The sequence below is a fragment of the Cyrtonyx montezumae genome, unplaced genomic scaffold (genome assembly GCF_038088225.1).
Source record: "Cyrtonyx montezumae isolate F1298 unplaced genomic scaffold, pur_monq_1.0 scaffold_2, whole genome shotgun sequence".
NCBI classification, from domain to species: domain Eukaryota; kingdom Metazoa; phylum Chordata; class Aves; order Galliformes; family Odontophoridae; genus Cyrtonyx; species Cyrtonyx montezumae.
This window is the reverse complement of record NW_027071936.1, coordinates 52,736,647-52,755,025: the sequence shown is the minus strand read 5'-3', so window position 1 is coordinate 52,755,025 and position 18,379 is coordinate 52,736,647. Positions and strand designations below refer to the sequence as shown.

The following is an 18,379-nucleotide window of genomic DNA, read 5'->3' as shown; positions in this document are numbered from 1 at the left end:
CATCAGGTTGAACTGCTGCTCCACAACATCTGGGGAGCCCATCTTGCAGTGTGAGGAAGTGGCAAGTGTGGATGCGTGACAAAGAATGGTGCTTCTCAAAGGCTGGGCTGGAGAAACTGACTATGGATTTGCTACCTCTACTCCCTACTTTTCGGTGATTAGCTGTGTAAGCTTAAATGCATGTTTTTCTCCCTGAGTAAGTAGAGAAACCTGCACTGAAGCATGGTAGAGGGTATATTCTCTCTAGAAGTTAAAGTTCTCAGGGAGTTCTCATGTGAAACTTTGGCATATCTGAAGTTCTTACATAATATATTTACAAACAATTCTGATTAATTGTTGACTATGCTACTTCAAACAGAACGCTTTGTATACAGGAAGAAGCAAACGAAAAAGATGCCTTGAAATATGACTGTATTAGAGACAAAGACCTGATTACTTTGTATTTCTGTATGCTTGGAAATGTTATTTATAAAGCTCATGTGTGGGAAACTAAATTTTAATAATTTCAAGGCAGGTAAGATCTGCTTTTTAAAAAACAAAACAATAATCTACTGAATTTAACACATCACTAGACTTAGCAAATGCTTCAGAACAACACGTAGGATGCTACAAATAGAACACAGAAGGAATAAACTTCTGAAATACTAAAAATATATAGCTAATAATTATTTCATTTGTGTATCAGAGTATAAATTTTCCCTATAAATCTGTATAACTACACAGTTCTTTCAATATTATCAGGTATTATCCTATAACACTTAAATACATCGGTGGTCTACTTTAATTCTAGTAAATGCTTATCTTTTAACTACAAACTGACAATTAGCACAGTCAAAATAGGAAATTTTATTGTAGAGTTTTAATTTTACAAGTTTTGATTGTCGTCTGTAAATTCTTCTATTCAATTTCTGACTTTCATGACTGTAGAAAAATAAAAAATATATATATCTGATCTAAAATACATTGAAGTATTTATGTCGCTCCACTATACTTTGTTTTCAGCATCTGCTTGTAATCAGTGTCTCAAAAAGAAGGGCTCTTTTGTACTTTGAATTCCCTTTCTCTCTCATGTGGACATTCTGTATCTGCTTTTATGTAATTTAGATTGCAGTCAACCAAAAATGAAAAGTTTTTATGGTGAGGATAATATAATTATATTAATAATAAGATATAATTATTTGTTAATTTACTTGAATTACACTGTTTTCCTCAAATTAATGCATCTGCCCGGTATTACAAGTAATACAAGGAGGGGAAAATAGAAGAAGCTTTAATTGGCTAGCAGTAATAGTTCACAAGAAACTATTTTGTATTCTCTCCTAAAACTGTCTGAAAACAAAAACAGCTGATGAGTTAAAAATAGAAGAAAAAAAAAAGTAGGTGTTAATTAGTTGCCCTTCTTTCTGTACACTTTTTTCCAGAGGAAAATATCAGTCACTCAGAGGAGAAAGAAACTGTCAAATACAGTCAGGACACCTATGTGCAGGTCACCTGAATTCATAATCTTCAATTTCTTGATGAGGTCAGATGTGAGTTTATTAGGCAAGTTATGAATGCAATGTTCCTATTAGCTAGCCAGTAAGAAATCTGTTCACAGGCAATAATCTTCAGTTTTTGACACAAAAAACTTGTATCTCAGATCTAAAGAAGAAAGCTGTGGCCAGCAGAAAATATTCAGGGAACTAGGAGAAGTGATAAATTTACACAGGACCCTGCAAGAATTAAAATAATTCATACTTCTGAATGTAACAAGTTCTGCATAGGCTGCTACAGATAAACACACAATACTGCGTAATCCCATAAAATGCTTAGAAAACTGAGGTAATTTTGTATATTAGCTATGTTTACCTCTCCAGTGCTGCAGCTACTGAAGACCACAATAGTTCAGTAGCAGATTACTTAGCCTACCAAAATTGCAGAAAAACTTTTTTCTAGTTAGAAGACCTATGCAGAATGTAATTACCTAAAATGAAATTTGTCAGATTTCATACATCATCTTTAATATTTACACCAAGTGCCCTAGATCTTTAATGACTGTAAGTGGATATAGTCTGAGAAAGATTAATAAATAAATAAATCAACACCTGTATGGACAAGAAATCTTTTGTTTATAATCAAGGAAGAAAAAATGAGACCAAATAATCAGCATCTTGGACATCATTGTTTGAAATGATGTTGTAGCTATAAACATCTAGAGTTGATTTCCTCATTTCAGTAGTCTTGTTCTAGGCTATGGAATGGGATTTTATTCTTTTATTGTTACTGTCATTTTCTTTGATTTCACCTTCTGACTCTTACTTGCTCCTAGAAGCTTGTGTTCTTGCTTTGATATAAATCAAAGGAGGACTGCTGCCACTGCTGATATGAAAGCAAGAACTGAAAACAATCCCAAAAGAAAACCATTACTAAATTCCCTCCTGTGACATAACAGCTACAAGTAGCTTCATTTTCCTATAAAATTAATTGATATAGCATATTATACAATTGTTCTTCAAGTAGCTAACACGCAATTGAATTGTAAATTAAACAAATCAGCCATGGGAGCAACAGTAGCATTTTAATTTATAAAACTTTAGCAAAGCACGAGAGACAGACCATTTCTTTCCTAAACAAGGTTAAATTACATTTGGTAATAGTAAGCAATCCAATTCTGTTTAGTTTTACTGCAAGGCCCACTGGCTTACTTGGCAAACTAAATTATCTCTAAATTACATGGCTACATTCTCAGCCCTTAGATCTGTTCTTCCTATATTAAATCACCCTTGATATTGCAGTAGAAGGAATTGTCACTACGAAGTTTGCAAACAGAAATGTATACTTACATTGGAGAACTATAGTATAACGTAACTATTGGAAGCCAGTTGGAAATATGTTGGAAAGGCAGCGGAAGCAGGGATAGGTACTCTGAGAGGAGTATAGGGATGCTGCTAGGGTGTGTAGGGACTGAGTCAGAAAGGTCAAGGCCCAACTCAAACTGGGCTTAGCCAAGGGTTCAAATAAGAATAAGAGAGGTTTCTAAAAGTACATCAACCAGAAAAGGAAAATCCAAGAAGGTGTACCAACATCTAGTGAGCAACAGAGGCAGGCTCATAACAACAGAAAAGAAGGCTGATGTGCTCAACACATTTTTTGTCTCAGCCTTCACTGGCAACTGCTCCTCACACATCCCTCAAATTGATTATTTGGAAGGGGAAGGATTGTCCCTTCTGCTGTAAGCAGAGGGTGGTGGTCAATGGCTCAATGTCTGAATGGAGACCAGTGATGAGTTGTATCCCTCAGGGAACTGTACTGGGACTGATACTCTTTAATATCTTAATCAATGACACTGACACTGAGATTGAGTGCAGTCTCAGCAAGTTTGCAGATGACACCAGGCTGTGTGGCATGGCTGACACGACCAAGGTAGGGGATACCATCCAGAGGGACCTAGACAGGCTGAAGCAGTGGGCCCAGGACAACCTCATGAGGTTCAACAAATCCACTGCAACATCTTGCACCTGGGTCACAGCAACCCCTGCTATTACTACAAGATGGTGAAAGGATAAATCATGGTCCTGCCAAAAAGGATTTGAGGGTACTGGTGGATGGGAAGCTGGACATAAGCCAGGAATGTGCCCATGCAGCTCAGAAAGTCAACCATATCCTGGCCTGCATCAAAAGAAAGGCAGTCAGCAGGCTGATGGAGATGACCCTGCCCAGCTGCTCTGCACTGGCGAAACCTCCCCTGGAGCACTGCATCCACATGTGGAGTCCTCAGTACAGGTGAGGCACGGTTCTGTTGGAGTGTGTAGAGAGGAGGGCCACAGAAATGCTCCGAGGGATGACTTCTATGAGAAGAGGCTGAGAGATGGAACTGTTCAAACTAGAGAAGAAAAGGCTCAGAAGGGACTTCATCAAATATCTGATGGAAGGTGCAAAGATGGAGCCAGACTCTTCTCTGGTGCTTAATGCAAGGAAAAGAGGCAATGGGCGCAAACTGGAATACAAGAGACTTTCTCTGTGCACCCAAACAGCAGTGAATTGCTGGCACAGGTTGCCCAGGTGTTGTCGAGTCTCCTCCATGGAGACCTTCAAAAGCTGCCTGAACATGGGCCTGGGCACCCTGCTTTGGGTTTCTCTGCTGAAACAAGGGTGACCCTCAGAGGTCCCTTCCAGCTTTAAACATTCTGAGAAAATAAACCTGAAAATAAATCTCTTAGGACCAGTTCTCTTCTTCCGCCTAGACACAGAAGGCTATTTTTGGTGTTTGGGTCTCTACAAAAAAGTAAATGGGTTTACTACTGAGAAATTTTAGCAGTAATGAGAAAGAGAGATATACAGGATATATAATACACTGAAAGGAGCAAGGACATTGCTTATGTTTCCTAGTTTTTCAGATTTTTCTCTCAGGAATCTTGGAGGCTTTTAAAAAAGTATGAGTTTGACAGAGTACTAATGATTCAGAAAATCTACTTTAGAAAATGTAAAGGTTTTGTGTACTAGTCTCTCATTAGTTCACAAAAGAAGCCAGTAGCAAATCATTACTGGGAAAGGATCAGAACAAAGAGTATACCATGATGATGTTTTTGCAGTTCCCAATGCAGTTTTTTCCTGGCTAACAATTTGTTCTTACAGTGATATTTGAGGATCCATGAAGCACAATGAAAAATGATCTGCTCCAGCAGATTTGCTGTTTTAGCACTCTGGAAAGCAGCAACAGTATAAAACAAACCCTTGAAGAAAGCAGTAAGTTTACAATGCCTTGTTATCACTTAAGTAAAAGGAAGGTTTCAGCTGCTCCCTGAGGAAGCATTACAACGTGCAACAGACTGCACCATCATGAGGCTCTTCCAAATGCTGAAATAAGGGCAGCAACAAAATACAGAAACTCACTATTCTGTACCTCCAACAAAACCTTACACATCACAATATTCTGTGCCAGTTTTGCAGGGTTTATCACAGCTTCTGTATTCCATGGTTACAGCTTGAATGAGCAGATATTCCATTATGTACAGTATATTTCCTGGTCATTAGATCATTTTCACATGCTTGACATGCAAATGGCTATATCAAAATTCCATAAAAAAGACACCTCATGCCTTCCTCCCTCTTAAACCAACAGTTTTCAAACATGGTTCAGAGACTGCTAGATTTTAAAGCCATTTTACTTTTTTTTTTTTTTTTTAAAGCATTACTACTTTCAAAGTTTGTCATTTATAAGACAAAGTTCTGTAGGAAGAAATTAAATCTATAACAAAAAGTGCTCAGGCAGCAGGCAAATTCTCTTGGTGAATTGAAGTCTGGTATATTTTTTCTTTCCGATCAATTACACCATCTAGCATACCAAAGATGTGTTTGATATCTGTTCTGGCCTGCAAGCTAACAGAACACGTTGCCTGTCTCTCTTCACTGTTTGGTTTTTTTTTTCATTTGTTTCATTTCTAATTGTTTTGGGGGAAAGGGAATGCAACTGCTGTAAAGGTTAAACAACACTTGCTGCATTATTTGTTGAACAGAAGCTCCCATTCAGCAGGGTGAAGGGGTTTCTGATCCCCAAAGCTTCTCAGTACTATAAAAGTGTTAAGAACCAGCAAACATTTTAGTAGAGATGAAGAAAAAGGCAGAAATAGCTAATGGATTGAACAAGTGCAATGATTTATCCTCCCAATATAGCACCTACTGGAGTATTTGGAAAGGTATGCTACATTGACCGTGAAGTTTAACCAAAAAAAAAGAAAGAAAGAAAGAAAAAACATATCTACATAGATTTTTCTTTAAAAAAAATAACAAGATCTTTTTTATTATAAAAAGAAAAAGGATGTGCCAACACAGAATTAAGGTGGTTTTACGCGTTTCAAGAACACAGATAAGCAAAATGCACGTTATTAAACAAAGACAAAAGGAATAATTCCAACCTCCTCTGCCTCTTTGAATCTATCAACCTCCAATAGCGAGCTCCAAAAGAAGGCTATAAGGATAGTGAAGTGTCTGGAGGGAAAGATGGATAAGAAACAGCTGAGGCCCCTTGGTTTGTTCAGCCCAGAGCAGAGGAGAGGCCTCACAGTGGCTACAGCTCCTCACAGGGAGCAGAAAGGCAGTGCTGAGCTCTGCTCTCTGGTGACAATGACAGGACCTGAGGGAACAGCAGGGATCTGCAAAAGGGAAAGGTCAGGCTGTGTACTAGAAAAAGGTTCCTCACCAGAGGGTGATAGGTATGGAACAGGCTCTCCAAAGCAGTGCTCATGGCACCATAAAGCCCAAGTTTAAGCAGCATTCGAACAACATTCTCAAAGGGTTGTCCTGCATGGAGCCAGGAGCTGGACTCAGTGAACACTGAGGGTCCCTTCCAACTCCGTCGTTATTATTATTCCGTGATTCCATGATATTCCAGGCATGTAGGCTCAACGTTAGCTTACTTTTGCATTTTTAAGCTGCTTGGTGGTCAAATTAACATTTTACAGAGTTACGCCTTGTGGTGAGAAGTGGTAAGTTCTGAAACCAAATTCTACTGGAGGGACAGATTCAACCTCCTTGTCAAAAGAGGAAAAGGGTCCTGGACACCTTCATAGTACCAGATCCAGCTGACACGCCCCATAAAGACAGCCCTGTCCACAGTGTGAATGGTTGGTTCAATGCTCTGTGCAATACAGCTTTTCTCAAGAAGGAAAAGCAGGTACCAGCACTGACTGTATATGACAAATGTCTAATGTTTTCGGGGTAGCTGCTGTATTGTAAAGTAAATCAAGAGCTATTCTGCAAAGAACAGGGACTGAAGCTTGATGCATGGGCATAGCTGTACACTGCTTTTTGAAGCATTGGTGACCAGTGACCCTTCTGACTTGCTACAGTGCAGCCATTCTAGTTCAAAAGTAACTCAGACCAATTTTCAGGGAGAGATTATCATTTTCATTTTGAGCCTTGAGATATAAACTGCTCAGAAGTAAAACAAATGTTGAGAATCATACTTCATCCAGAAATCCTTTTTTTCATCAATCCTTATGAAAACAATAGCAAGAGAACTATTACACTAAAAAACCCTCTTTTTTCCTAAGAAGGGAAACTTTTTCATAAGAACTACCTGGTTGAAATTTGGAGTATTTTCTGTTATTTATCCTTTTGTCACTTTGTACAAAGCAAATAGCATTTCTGTGCAATTGCATGAATTTTATCATATGAAAATGTTGACTTTAAAACCAGATAGTCTTTCTATGTATAAATATATGATTACTATATAAATACATCATAAATATATATTTCAGGAAATTCATACACTTAAATGTAAGATAAATACACCTAGTGAGGAATTTTTTTTCCAAACTTATTTTCATGAAGTAGGAGTGTATGATGAACTGAAAAAAAAAACCAACCAAATATATGAATTATGATTGAGGCTATTTATTTGTTTGCTCCTATGAAAGTGGATATGTTTTTAAAGCTTTTGTTAAAGATTTTCTCCTATTTTCTCAGCTAAGTGGTTTTTGACACACAGTCAACAGACACATTATTTGCTGTTCCTGAACACTTGAAATTCCACAGTGGTAGAAAGAGTAGCTATTATTATAAAGAATGGTGCAAAGAAGGGAAATTTCCAACAAGTTGTCAAAAACATACTGACTGAAATGTACCAATAGTAGGCAAAGTAACATGCGCAGGAAGCTTACATAGAAAGGAAGGGATCAATGGCTTAATACAGTTTTAATACACTACATCCCATATGTCACTAGTAACATAACCAAAGGACTGTAAAGTCTAACGAGAGGAAAAACATCAGTGGTGGCTAAGCAAAATACTGTCTTTATCAGAATTATGGCCCAAAGCTTACCTTAGGAAACTGAATGCACCTGAAAGTATGTTTAAAAAAAGTGGGAAAAAATGATTTTTTTTCATAATATCATAACAAACCAACCATTTAGCCATTTGGAAAACTGGAAAAAACTTGAGTTTCACATTTTAAAATCTGGATTAAGTATCTTAATGTGGTACTTTTGATTCAAGTACATAACTTCAGAGACTGAAGCGCTTCCTTCTCCCTGGGAGTTCAGCTGCCTGTGAACAAGGCTGGTTCCTTGGGAAGCAAGAGGTGTTTCAGAAGCTGTGACTGGCCATGAAGCTGTTTGAGAAAGAGCAGGAAGAGCTCCCATACTTCTTCCATAAGCTTCATTTACCCTGAAATTCTTGCTTTTGCTCCCTTCCTTGTCTACACTGCAGTTACACATGCAAAACTGCACTCCCTATCCTTCCCTCACAAAGGAGCTTGTCCTTGCTACTCCCTGCGAATACAGTGAGCAAGCCACAGCTTCACCATCAGCACGAGAAAGTCATCCTGCTGCAGTGGTAACAAGAAAGCACCAGGTACTGACCAAGAGCAAGGAGGAGACAGAATCCTAGAGAGAGAAGCAAGGAGATAGCAGCAAAGAAGCAAGCTGAATTTGACAAATAAAAGAAGATTGGAAGTAAAGGGTGGTGATCAAAGGCTGGGTAGATAGAGAGGAAAAACAGCAGTTTTAAGAGACTGGGAACAACAGTAGCATATCCAAAGAAAGAGAGGTGTGGAACAGGCAGCAGGAAAGTAGTTCAAGGATGGTGGAAGGTGCAGTGAGACTAAGGGCAAGATGAAGAGAGTGAAGGGTGAAAAAACATAAGAACTGAATAACTTTCAAGTGCTCTTCTACCTTTAATAAGAGGTCTATTTTGTTCATAAAAAAACAGAAATTATAATTAAAAAATTCACCTATATTTTCAAAGCTCACACATGGACCACTGATAAATTTAACAGAAGTCAAGCAAAAGATTTTCAACTTCACAGTAATGCTTAATATAAAAAAAATTTTGAAATTGCCACAAATGCTTGACAAGAAAAATCTAAGCTACGTGCATACATGTTGGTTAATATAAGAGGAACACAAGATACTTGTGCTTTCCTGGCAACTCACTTGCACCCGTGATAACAGATAGAAGTTAATACATTTTTCATTTCTGACACACTACCAAATAGCAGGATAAATAACAAAGAAGATTTATGGTGTTCTTGCATTGAAATATCTCAAGAACTTAGGTCCATAACATATTATGCCACTTTCATCTGTCTGTCTTCTTTTATCTAATGTTTACATTGTCCTTTAGAACTAATAGCATCCTTCATCATACAGCTATAATTGTTCTAGCTGTGCCTCCAGCAGTCTAAAGGAATGATATCTCTTAACTCTCTTCAAATTCCTCTTCAAGCAACAAACCAATTTATAATACACAGAAAGTACCAGTCTACTAAATTCAATGGAAGAGAGATTGTTGTTAGGCACAGCTGATCATCTGCTTCTTCCTTTCATCTCCTTCCCCTACCACTTTCACTATTCATCTGTTAGCAGATTATGATCCATTTAGTTAAAACGTGAACCAAGGCTGATCACACAACTTTATTACATATGGTGATACCACTTCTATATTAAAGAAGTGTCAGAGGTGTTACACCATAAGTGCTGGGAAATATACTCATATACTTCTCACTATAGACGGTCACTGCTCATTGGTCAGCAGCTCCTGTAACAAACAATTCATTAAAATATGACATTCATAAGTGAATAATTACAAGCCCAGGTTCTTGTAAGTTATCAGTTCCTGCTCCAGACAGCTAGCCCACCAAGCCTCACAAAACAATCAGTTTAATTAGACTTCAGATGTATATATGTAACCATACATACAGCCAGCAACACATACTGGCAGTGCAGTCACAGGGGTGAATGCCTTGGTGAAATTCAGAATCAACCTTTTTAAGAAGGATTACCCTCCACCCTTCCCATCCTCCCCAAACAACGTGTTAACATTTTTCTTCTGAATGAACTCTGACCCCAGAATTTACCATTTGCCACTGAGGACAGGTATCAACCCTCGCATAATGTTTATTTTTTCTTTAGGTGTCTTTCAGCAAAGAAGAACTAATCTGCCTAAAGAGACAAAGAACAGATAGCTTTCTAGCTACATCGTGTCTGCTGCTGTGATTTGCATTCACAGGTCTGTGAACAGGAGAAACCAGTACAGAGCCTGAAAATCACATTTCAAATGGAAATATCCCTGAACAAAGTAGAATGAAGTATGGTTTTTCGTTGCTTGGAAGCTGGAATACCTTCAGCAAAGTTAAAGAATTCTAAGAAGCTCTGTCCTGGGTCTAGTGTATTTCAAATTAACAAGGCAAAGTAAATGAAACAAAAATGTGCTTTTACGCCTTATTCTGCACACCATAATCTCTACGAAGGTAATTGCAGTACAGCTGTGTCATAATATTACGCTAGATCCATTTCACGTATTGTGCTTTATAAGTACTGCAACTGCAAATTAGTTTTGATCAGTACTGCCACCTGCTAATAGCAAAAGCTACTTTTCTACATAGCAAGCTGCTGTGTAGAATACTACTGCACAGAATTTCTGTTCATAATCACCAAGATCAATGATAGGAAAAAAGGAATCTATTGTTTTCTCTTTTATTCTTGCATACAGAGTATCATGGCAAAGTTACAACTGATCATTTTGGGCTTAAAAATGTAAATATAAAAGAAGGAAATACTGCCTTCATGTTTGTGAATGTTCTGCTAAAATATGAAGGGAAGGAATCAGACCATCAGAAATAGATGGCTGTGGACACATAGTTAAAGAATGCAGAAAGAAAAGAAAAGAAACCAGCTCCTAAAAAGGACTAGACAAGACGCAGTAGCAGTAGGAGCAATTCTCTGACTTTGATATAAATTCAAACACTGCAAATTCTTACCGAAGCAGCGCAAATAGAATATTAAAAATTAATTATCTCTTAATCAGTCTAACAGGACAGGTACACACTCGCTCTAAGGCAATAAACAACGAACCATGAGCAGTGCACAGTTGAGGAAGACAGCATCAAGGACAGAACAGTCAGAGAAAAAATGTTTGTAGCACTCATGAACATAAATGCACCAGATGATAACTTGGGTCAAAATCACTCATACTGGAATAATTGAAAATCTGTCTCCCTATCCAAGCATTACTTATAAAAATGACCAAGACAAATAGTAGCATCTATTCATAAACAGAGGACTATGATTTCTCATAACTTATTTAGCTTATATTCTTCTAAGCCAAAGGAGTATAACGTATAAACCAAGAAAAATATGAAGAAATATCAGGAAAAAATCTCTTTTGGTGATGCATTCTGTCTTCTACGTTAAGTGTACTTTTCAACTCTCTCTACACTTAACATACAAACACGACAAGATTTCTACTGGCACCAGAAGGGTTGTTATCCAAGTGAGATAAATGTCATTGTTAAGATTTTTAAAAGTAGCACAAATTAAACAGTCAAACTTGATCAAGACCACCAGCAATTACATGACTGACTCGTGCACATCTCAGTCTTGCTGTGAGGTCGACTTATTAGAAAGCACCAGCAGTAAATGAGGTAGGTGGAGCGTACTTTGCACTGTAAAAATCATATTCATTAGTATAAGGAACAGGACATATAGCTAGGAACAGGACCGGGGACTGAGCTACAACCTCCAAATTAGGAGATGTGGTTAATGAAAAGACCAAAGCTGCACAGATTTATAGGAGTTCTGCTGCTTACAGATTGGACTTTTCATTTAAATAAAAAAAGAGTAGTTGATTAATACTGCTACACTGACAGGTGGTAATGGCTGTGAATGTGGAACAAGATAAAAATGACACAGTCTCCTTGTATACAGGATAGTTCTTTTATCTTATGAATTTTATGCTACTATCAGCATTCTAAGACAAAGGATGTTAAGAAAGATAGATGCCATTGTAAAATGAGTCTCAAATGCTACACCTTTTGTCCTTACTTTGCAGCTTTTCAAACTTGGACTCCACTGCCAGCACATAAGGGATGACAAAGTATGGAAATTTGTATGCAGTTCAAATAATGCTCTCTGTTTACAGAGATTCCAAGTACAATAGAAACCTACATTAAGTATTTACACAAATTCTGCATAGTGAGGAGCAACAGCAGGAGCTTCATGCTACTTACACAAAACTAAAACTCACTTCTGCCAAAATATAATCTTGCTGAGGTGTCTGTGTTCTGTTTGTTGTTAAGATATCTTTTTACTCTCAGGAAAAAAGATAACATTCAGTTGCAAATCTTACTTTGTTAATACCTGAAAAAATCATTTGAGATCTTTATATGAGAACTGTTAACATGTAATTTACTGCATTGTTGTCGTCTACATCATTACCTGCTAATGCTTGCAGTTTCATCACTAGCTACAGAATACTGCTTGGTGAGCCTTCAAAATTTATGTCATTTCCTAATTTTGCCCTCTTATTTGGCTCAAGCCATTGCTGTGCATAGAACTTAAACAAAAGCAGGTAAGGTGCTTTCAACTTTAAAGATTTGGCTCTATATGTTTAATTAAATAGATTGACAAACCGATGATTAAAGCTAGTGGAAAAAACTCTTTATTATATAAAGACTGCTAGTTTCTGTGGCCACATACACATTTCCACTGTGCAATAAAACATTCAAAAATCTATTAATGTAGTTGTGCCAATACAGACATATCTACTACCTTCTCATATCGTATGTCAGATTTTCTCATATGTATATGCATACAGATCTTATGCTACCTGTACAACAATGTGCTTAAACTAATTGGGGGAAAAAAATACCTACTTTTAAGCACATAGCTGTTAACTGCAGTTCTTATCTACATTTTATATTATATTGTTATTGCCACAGAGTTATATTTTGCCACTAAAAACCATGTCCTGACTTTTCCTTATATGCAAAATTGGATGCAATGTCACCAGTAAGTTTTCTTATTTAACTTCTTCAAAACAACCAAACAGTGACAAACCTCCAGAAAATACTCTGAACTGGCTCTTTTTCAGAATATATAGTACATTCTCTTTGATCGAGCCTCAAAGAGAAGCCACTCAGCATGCTTGGATGTGATTGCTTTCCCTTCCCTTTCTCTTCTACTAGTTTTGCATTGAAAGAGGTCAGTGGCTAATATTTTCCTTTGAGAAAACTCTATGAATACACAATACATGCACATTTTATCTGGAGGTGGACGTGCTTCCTGGCCTACACAGCTGTAACCACTGTTCCTGCACAGCACTGGTACTTATATCTCAGGGTGCACAAGCGTGCAACCCTGGCTACAGATAAACTGTAATTTTGATTTGGAGTGGAAGAGCAGCTTTGAAACAAAACACATAATTATCCCTGCACATAGAATGATGGCTGGAATCATACAGAAATTCTGTCTTGTTTGAACTAGCTTCCTTCTGCAATCCACCTGGAAGCTTTCTCCAGGCACCGATCAAATGCCATCCAACCTATAAAATGTCCTTATACTCTAAATGCCTGGTCACTGGGACAACATCAATCTCTGCATGATGTGGTTCTTTTAGGCCAAGTACTCCGGCTAACTTTATGTGGAAGTCAAAACCACTGAGCAGCTCCACAGCATAAAAACAGACTGCAAAACCAAACACTTAAATCTACTGAGCCATTACTGATTGCATTACTTACTAATGCTGATACAGTCCCTCTGCATTTTACTCTGATTCAAGTAAAGCTGGATCCAACTTTGTACTATTGAAACACCTCTGACTTGCAAACAACAGCATTTTCACAGAGGTCTGGCCACAGCTGCTGACATATACAAACACACATTCAGGAGACAACTGCCTAATCAGCTAGAATTTTGAGTCATTACAATTAAATCCACAAGCACATTTAGTGTGCAACCTGGCATGTTTTATTACGCTGTAGTTTATTTTCTTTAGTACAGTTATTTAAGCACAAAATCCAGCGTGATCAACAAAGTAGGAAAGAATACTTGCTGTAAGGTTATTTTTGTTTGTTTTTCTTACCCCCCATTCCTTTCCAGCAAGCATATTGCCAAACTGCCTTGAATTTCATGAGGCATTTAACTAAACAAACGCAAAACATAGAGCAGAAACTTGATCGTAGTACTGTGGAGAAAAATCCTGCACTGACCATCCAATGTAGACATACTGAAAGGATTGAGAGCTGAGTAGAGTTTCATATATTCTTTTCAATTTTGGAATATTCTTATTACTGCTATCATTAAAGTGCACGTTCAAACATTTTTAGCTCACAGACATAGGAGCACAGTAATATAAGCTGTTTTAGCAGCAGCATCTCTTAACATGGTTTTCATGCCATCTCTTTACAGCAGGCTTTATTGCTGCTGTAAAATATAGGTGATAATAATATGCTTTTAAATACTTTCCAATGCCTTCTGCAGCAGAAAAAGCAATTTAAGATTAATATATTATATATATTTATATATGCGTTCTATACATTCATACTTCATTTTCTATATCAATTGCCAATGAACAAAACATCCCTATTAGTATATATTTAATATATATACTAATGGTATATATAGTTCATATATTTTATCAACAGGAAAATCATAGAGTTTAATAAATTATGATTGAAAAAACTTTTTGCAGCTGTTTAGTTGCACTGTATCATTAAATTTCCTTATTCCAAGAAGGTTGATTGGTATCTCACAGTAGGGTGACTTTTTTCTATTCCTGTCTCAGACACATCCTGCCTGTGTGGATGATTCTTGTTGTGCTAAACTTCATGCTGGGCCACAGAAGCAGAGAAGAACAATCAATGTTAGCGGTGCTGTTCTGAAAGCAGGCACCACATTTTTCGACATGCTGATCTTTAGAACAGAGTTTTCAAACATGGCTTTTTGCTCAAAGGCTTTTCCATCATGAACACCTCATTTACAACTCCATGATTCATCTGCTCAATTTTCTCAAAATGGAAGAGAGCACTAAGATAAAAATTTCATTAAATGAGACAAGATAAAGAGCAAAAGTTATTTAATTTAAAAAGACAAAGTGTGATTTATCCATCTCTAAAAGCATTTGTTTCCTTATTTCACTGCTCTGAATATCTTAAAAACTTTGAAGTAGATGATTTCCCAGCCAGAGAACCATCAGTGTTACTCTGCTATTGTTTCAACTGTTTTCACCTGTTCAGCAACAGATTGCTTTTAAAATACATAAATAAGTTTCACTGTATAAACAAATCAGGGAAATGATTTTGATTATCAACAAAAGTTTCGTATCCAGTTCACTTAACAAAATCATAAGCTTTGCTCTCAAATCTGTTATGGCTCTCCAGACATGGGCATTTCTGAAGTAACTGATAATCTTAGTACTGTCTACTCAGATACCTTCCAATATGGTATTAATGATTTAAACAGCAATGCAGAGGTGAATCTGCTATCTCCTGAACAATGTTTTAATTGTTGCAAAGTGGATTACATCAATACTATGTTTGAAAAATAGAAACCACACTATTATTAATCAATTAAACCATTTCTTAGTCATAGTTCTATTTCCTATCTAAACCTTTTTTTTGCCCTAAAGTTTAGCCTACATGTTGTGGTAGGAATCTTAAGTTCAGATTTTCATGTTTGATGAGAGTAGTTTCCTTCTGGCATAATACATAATTTATACACTTTATAAGAACAGTAAACAGAAATTATCTTAGTGACAAAAGAACATCCACAACAGATATATCTGCAAGAAATAATACAAAAAAGACAAGATTCGTAAAGAAGACTGGGAGCTTTTTAAAGAGGTTGAAACTATCTTTCTCCCCACAGAAACAACTATATATATGTGTGTGTGTGTGTATTACATGTATTTATACACACACACACCACAGTTCTAGGCTTTCATGTGGTCCAGTAATCAACCACAACGTTTTCTGGGGATTCATCTTTAGTTAATATCACATAGGAGTTATAATCTACATGTAGTCAACTGAAAGTAATCCCTATTTAAACAAAAACTTGAAATTAAAAACCATGTAAAAACAAACAAACAGTAACACCCAGATTTCTAAAATGTTGACATCATTCACTTGCAGTCCAGTATAACTATCACAACATGGTACAGCAAACCTTCCATTTGAGAGGGCTGCAGCAGAGCATGGTATCTCGCACACAAAATCGTTAGTTGCACAGGTTGATGTAGTTCAAACTCTCCAGAAAAGAGAAAAAAAGCAGTAATCCAAAGGACTATACATTTAACTCCAACAGTGATAAAACAAATGTTATGGTCAGTGATAATGGTATTTGAAGATAAATCTGAATGGATTACTCCACTTGATTTTTATTATCTACATAGATTAAGGATTGGAGGCTTGCTACTCTGACTCTGTGTCAACAGTTCACGGGCCAGTTCGGCCCAGTTTTGTGACAAATGGGGTGGGGGACCCACAGACCCATGCCCTGAAGAAGTGGGAGAAAGGAGAGGGTAGGAAGACGGGCCTAGAAACAAAACAGTGGCAACGATGTAAGTAGGAAAACTAATTTACTAAATAAGATACCAGGATGTGAAATAACACAATGTAATACAATATAATTGAAATTGAAGCTAATAAATCAAATAAAATCAGTGTCCAAAACCAAAGTCCTTACTCTAAAACTGAAGGCAAGATGGCTAGAGAACCTCCACTGCAGATGATGCAGCAAAAAGAGGAAGCCTCAGGACTTCCGTGCAGTTTTATCTTTCCCTCTGAGTGGAAAAGAGGAATGCAAAGTCCTCTGTGGTATGTAGTTCTCTTCCAAGAACCAGGTACACAGAAATTCAACAGTCCACAGAACAGGAACATTAACTCTTTAGCTCCCAGTGCTTTACAGACCTGGGGATGTTGGTCAAAGCTCAGCTAAACATGAGCCAGCAGTGTGGCCAAGGCCAATGGCATCCTGGCTTGTATCAGGCATAGTGCTGCCAGCAGGAGCAGGGAAGCGATCATCTCTCTGTATTCTGTACTGGTGAGGCCACAACTGGAGTGCTGTGCTCAGTTTTGAGCCCTTCACTACAAGGCAGATATTGAGGCCCTGGAGTGCATTCAGAGAAGGGCAAGAAAGCTGGTGAGGGGTCTGGAGCACAAGTCTTGTGAGGAGCGACTAAGGGAACAGGGATTATTTAGCCTGTAGAAAACAAGGCTCAGGAGAGACCTTACAGCTCTCTACAACTGCCTGAAATGAAGTTCTGGTGAGGCAGGGGTCACCCTCTTCTCCCATGTAACTAGAGATAGGAGGAGAAGGAGTGGCTTCAAGTTGCACCAGGAGAGATTCAGGTTGGATATTAGGAAAACTTTGCTCTCCAAAAGAGTGATTAAACACTGGAATTAGCTGCCCAGTGGAGTTACTGTCCTTGGAGGTGTTCAAGAAACAATTAGATATTGTGCAGAGGGACATGTTTTAGTGGGGAAATATTGGTGGTAGGTAGACGGTTGGATCAGATGATCTTGGAGATCTTTTCCAACCTTGGTGATTTTATGATGTAAACACAAGCTCAGAAACAGAAAAGACATGAAAAGAAGCCAGATCAGCTTTCCTTTCCCAGTCTTTAGTCACAAAACTATTTTTCCATTCCTCATGATTTACTTGATTTTCAGAATAAGGAAGTATTTGAAGGATCCACTTCATTGGAAGAAAGCAAGCAGTAATTCACTGACTTTTGAAGACTTCCTTCTTTGATGAGAAGGAAACATTCATACTGCTAATCTGTCAAACACTAAAACCTCAGATGATATTACTGTCCAAATGGTAACCATTTGAATAATTAATGTTTTCTTCCTAAGGATTCACTTATCACAAAATATGAGGAGATTTTAATTCTTTTTTTTTTCATATCAAACTTTTCAAATAGAGAGAAACATATTTCCCTGCCTTTTCCAACACAAGCCAGAAATAATTGACCCAAAAGAATATATGAAGTATTTTGTCCAGCTAACTCTGGGTAAGGCTTATAACTGACAATATAAACTATGCAAAAAATAAGAAAATAAATTAATTGGAGAATCAATCTATATTTCTTTTCCTATTTCTTCTATTGTTCAGTCATCTGTGATGTATTCTAAATCATTTGTTTCAGTTTAGATTTTCGAGCTCTAGCAAAATTTGCTAAAATTTCATTTGCTCATTAAGTTAACAGAGGAACAAATATAGTACAGTATAACATTCACATATTTAAATAACATTCCTTAAACCTCACATACATCAAAGCTAGGAAGAAGTCGGCTCAAGTAACCATGCAGTCTAACACGCAGCTATACAACATATGAAATACTCAATAATTGGCCACTTTATCATGGATTATGTATATCCACACAGCAGTACTCAGTGCAGAGTATCTAATAGGCCATGAATCTTCCCCCTAGTTTGTCAACATTAACTTGTAAGTGCAGCATAAGTAGTATTTGCTGCTCACAAAGGGCCAGATAAACCATTGTCAAATGTCACAAGTGTTCTCGTCAAATAATACCACGAGTGAGACTGAGTAGGATATCTCAGTTCCTCTTTAATAATCCTTCATCCATTGCAATACAACTTGTACTAACACATAT

The 18,379-nt window shown here is 37.2% G+C and overlaps 1 protein-coding gene across 5 annotated transcripts in view; it reads right to left on the bottom strand.

Moving 5' to 3' along the window:
* Window positions 1-18,379, bottom strand: part of KCNIP4 (potassium voltage-gated channel interacting protein 4) — a 346,284-nt gene that overhangs the window by 94,787 nt on the left and 233,118 nt on the right. The window lies entirely within an intron of this gene.